Consider the following 5,228-nt stretch of genomic DNA (forward strand, 5'->3'; position numbering starts at 1 on the left):
TCTGGTGCAATATGCATCAGAGTTTATTACGTTGCTATAATTGCACATGCAGATGCACCTGCAGTGAAATGCTGTTAAATATTTTGATAATTAAGAATGTTATAAAATTAATTTGCAGAAAAGATTTTAGAAGTACTCACTATCTTCAGTACTGTCAAGGCATGGTATATTGTAAGGGCATATCCAGATAAGTCTATGCCAGGAAAACAAATTACATTCCAAAATGTGATACACCAAGCTAAATACAGTTTAGCTCTTACTCTAGTACGCAATGACAAACATGTTTCCTAATGTGTCTACTGGTCATGACCATCTAATGCATATATCCATAGCTAGCCACAAATAGCTCAGCCCTTCACATAAATGTGTATGTGAGGAGTACAACTCCCATTCATATATATAACGAAGAGGGAAAAAATCAAGTTTATTGAAAGGAAAGCATTTTTATTTTATAGGGGGAAATTTTTATTTTTAAAACATTTTGAAATGTGTCTGAATATAAATATTACTTTTTAAAAACATATATTGACTGAAATGGCACCTTGACCAAAGTTTCCTTGATTATTTAAAAAAGCACAGATGGAGTTAATCAATACTGTTCATATTAATAACTGATATACATTCTGCTGAGATCTAAAGATTGAAGAGAGTAGATAGACTATGGAAAAGAGACTATGGCAAAAGGGAGTATGGCAAAAAAAAAAAGAAATACACACCCAAAAGGAATAATACGAAAAAATTCTAAAGATGTATTTAATTTACAATTATAACTTAAATGCCTAAGCACCTACAATATGCGTTGCAAACTCAAAGATTCTAACAAACAGATGAACGAGAGTAATATTACAAAAAATGGTGTATTTCTGGAATTAGTATTATATCAGTGTTTTATCAGGAATTTTTTTGCTGGTATGCCGTTGTCCATTATGCAAGAATGATTATTTGGAATCTGCTAGAAAGAAGAAACTTAAACTATTGATTAATAAAGAAAACCATAAAGTGGGGGACGGGTAGGGGGTAGAAATAATCTTTAGTCTTTGAACAGTGGCATTAGAACGATCATCATCATTTTAAGATCAAATAGCCTTTTTCACTGAAGCCTAGTCTCTCATTGTTTTGGTCCAGTTTCTTAAGTAGGCTACTATATAAGTAACCCTTATAAGTTCTTTTCTAAACAAAAAATAAGACTTTAAAGACTATTAAGAAGACAAGAATAGTAATTTGCCCTGGATGAAAGCTAAAACTTGTGATAGTATCAGTTGTTTATAGGCAACTTTGAATCAATCACAGGGATTTTACATCAATTAAATCTTGGTAAGGGGGAGCTTGATGTGTGGATGATAATTGGCCTTTGTTTACCCCTACTGTGTGCATCTACAGCTCTTCCCTTGCAACCTACCACAGAATAGCTGGTTCTCCAGTAATTAATTATCCATATGGTTTCCTACAGATTGATACCTCCCTTCTGACATTTGTATTGAGAGGCTTGATTTGTAGTCAACCTCTGCAATTCACTGCGTTGAATTTTACCTTTAACATATGAAAAAAGTAATGGTTTAATGCTTTTAACTAGGGTATTATTGCTATTCTGTATTGGTATAGTTACTTTCATTTGCCTTAGTCATCATCTATGACAGGAATGGCCAATCTGTGGCACAGGTGCTACAAGTGACACAGGCAGTCTTTTTGCGCAGCATGTGACAGATTGGAAAGGGGACAGGGCAGCACAGTGGCAGATTGGGCAGAGAGCAGAAAGGAGAGCCTCAGATCAAGTGGGGAGCAAAGGGCAGGAAGTAGCAAGCAGAGCACCTGCTGGGTCAGGGAGTACAGGGCATGGAGTAGGAAGCTGAGCAGCAGATCAGGTAGAAAAAAGGGATCATAGTAGCACTTAAGGAGAATGGGGGCTAATGTTTGGTACTCCTGCCAAAAAGGTTGGCATCCACTGATCCATTATATCAATTTGGCAGTTTAACTACAAAAGTAGAATCTTTTTGAAGGGGTGGATTAAAAAATGGGCATCTATGCACATGACAGAGCTCTGCTCCAACATGTGCTAATTAGCACATCAGATTAATCAAATCTGCTGCGAGTCTGCTGGAATGTGTTAATTAGTGCACTCCAGCAGCCCCTGCATCACCACGTGTATTCAGCGTCCCCGCATTTCAAAATGGTGGTGGCTTGTCAAATGAGCTTTAGTTAAAGTGCCCCAGATGCCATTTTGAAATGTGGGATATTGAATACACGTGATGCTGCGGGCGCTTTAATTAGAGTGGCTCTCAGACCTGCTCTAATTAAAGCGCCTCTCACTTCAACTTGGAGCACTTGTATGGATGCCCAATGTATTCTCTTCGGATTATGTTGATTTTACTGTGAATAGCAAACTAAAGCAGGATAAATATTAGAAAACAGTCCTTGTTCCAATCTGCCCACAACAAACATGGTGATCTGAGGTTCATAAGGGTTATTTTAGACAGCTATCCCATAACTTCATAGCAATGTACTCCTGAACATTAAATGTTCTATGCAAACTTTCTGCAGTCTGACTGACAGAAATAAAATGGCTTGGGACTGAAAACGTGTACAATTACTAAATCTATATGGATGTGTTCTTTACCTTAATCATTCCCCTTCCCCATTTTATTACATTCCCGTATGCTGTCCTTAATTACTTTCTAGCTTGGGTGTGTATTCCCTTTAAAATATTTGTAAACATGAGGTCCACATTTTTACATTCCCCAACTGGCTATTAATTTTATTGTGCCAAACTCTGCTCTCAGAGTGGTAACAATCTGAAGTAACCCCATTGATTTAAGTGGGACAGAGTTTAGCCCATTAATTTACTAACTCTTTTAAGGAATTTATGAGGGAATTTAGGATGCAGGGAGCAGCAAAAATTTCCCTTAATAATACTTTTGAGAACCTAAATTGAGAAAAAATGAAAAAGCTGTATGCAAGCTGTTTGCTTAGCTAATGAGATAGAGGAGTGGAGGAGTTACATTTTAAAATGATATAAAATGTTAATATTTGGGGCAAGTAAGCAGAATTACCTGCAGCTTGAACAGTGAACAATTATAGAAAAAATGTTAGGCAAGGTAGGCTAACTACACCTATCTGTCTTAGTCAGGAAATGGTCAACATTTCCCCAGTAGGAAATGTGAGGTTTGTAGTGAATGTGAGGTTTGTAGTAAAAAGTCCAAATGAAGAAGCAATTAGTCCGAATGTTCCTTATGTTAATTCTGTATATTCCTAGAGATTCCTGGTGGGTTCAAACATTTAAATTGGTGGCTTAAGCTGAGAATTTGCAAAGAAGGTGAATGCTGTAGCAGACTAGACAAAAAGTCACAGGGTTATGTTGAATAGACACAGAGAGAAGGAACTGCAGACCTGATGTAACGCTGTGCAAAGTAAATGGATGCTGAAGTTGAGATCTATCGGTAGGAGTATTGAATCACAAATCATCATCTAGAATACTGGGAATTCTGAATACTACAGCAGCTAAACAACTGCAGTATGGATTTTGGGGGCATGGTGAAAGCAGCTAGTAATCCTTTTTGGTGCAGATATAAATGACATGGGTTTATTAGCTATTTGTTTTTTTCTAATCTATCTCCCTGTCAGATATGAGAGAATAATATTTAATTGACTTTTCACTTTGGCTCTCAATTATTTTAACAACATGACTTATTTTTTCAAACCCGAAGTTCTGGAGAGAAAAAGCAATGTTATCCAGCAAGAAAAAAAGCATTCTTTGCCCAGCTCTGATTTGATGCAATTCTCTGTAGCTTGGAAACTCCAGGCAAATATGGCAGTGTGGGATTAGCATTCATTATGAAGTGACTAAATGCTTGTTTACTGAGTGTGGGAATCAGGAGAAAACCGGAAACTCCACCTGGATTTCCTAGATTTTCAGCACCCTTTCTGTAGGACCTGAAAGGAGTGATGGTATTTTAGAAGGAAGGAGGAATAGCCTGTGAGATGGGTGTGCTTCAGTGGGAGCGACAAGCATCTTCTTCTGCAGTTTCATTACATCTGTAGCAAGTCTAGCTGTGACACTTTCAGACAATACAATATGTATATGGAGGACTGTATGGAGAATGGCCTAATTTATCTAGGTCAGAGGCATGCTGGTGTGGTCCTGATGCCTCTATTGCTGAGCTTTCATTTGAAGAGAGATGGTGGAGCCAACCAAACCGAAGATACCCATGAACCTAATTCCAGGTAATTACTGAATTTCTAAATGTAAACTTTTAGTCAATAAAAAATTGAATACATACTGAAATAACATCAGTAACAATTCTGTAGGAGAGGAAAAGTGTCATAGCTTGGACACATGCTATGATATTATAAGCTTATGTCAGCACATAGACCAAAAATCAGATCTTAAATCCAAAGTCAAATACACTCAGGATTTATTATTTTGATGAAAAAGTTACAATTACCTTTACAAGCAGAATAGTAATGTCAGATTCAAGTGATGTTTTTATTATCTCCTAAAATATTGGACCAAAAAGACACGTTGGTTTTTGTATCCTCAAAATGAAAACCCCAAAGGAGTAAAATAGAAATGTTATTTTGAGCTAGACATATTGATTAGTGTTCTCTCCTCAGCAAGATTATTTATTCATTTTCCTTGTGAATGCTTTATTTGGCTTTGATCTTTTTCCATTTAGAACAGGTTACAATTATGTGTACATGCTCTTTTACTGAAAGAAACAAATACATATTTACAGAATATCAGTATCTGTGTCTATGGATGACTGTTTGAAAAATAACAGCAAAGTTTCTATTTCGGGGAAGCATTTTTTAAAACTGCTTTCACAAAAGTTAAATTTCCCCACTGGTATGAAAGATTATGCTCTTTTATGCACTTCCTAGATTTCCTGTGTTGATAAATACATCTTTCTCATTTAATAGTCTTATAGTGCTCAATGCTTAGAGGGTTAACAGTGATTTTTGTTAACTCTCTGCGACCAAAGAGGAACTGAAAACAAGGTGAAAACTACAACTGACAAGAAAAGGCAAAAAAGCACTGATTTTTCTGAAGCTCACTTCTAGTATAAATAGTTCACTTCGTAAGAAGAATTTATGGATTTTTTTTTGTTTTGACAGAAATTGGCATTCGGGAATTACGACCTTAATGTACATGATTAGAGTAAAATGTTGAAAAAACATAATTATTCATGACAGACACTTTTTGTCAAAATAAAGTTGGGGTGGAAACTAAAATA

This window comes from Crocodylus porosus, unplaced genomic scaffold, assembly GCF_001723895.1.
Source record: "Crocodylus porosus isolate Cpor-Errol unplaced genomic scaffold, CroPor_comp1, whole genome shotgun sequence".
Classification (NCBI taxonomy): Eukaryota; Metazoa; Chordata; order Crocodylia; family Crocodylidae; genus Crocodylus; species Crocodylus porosus.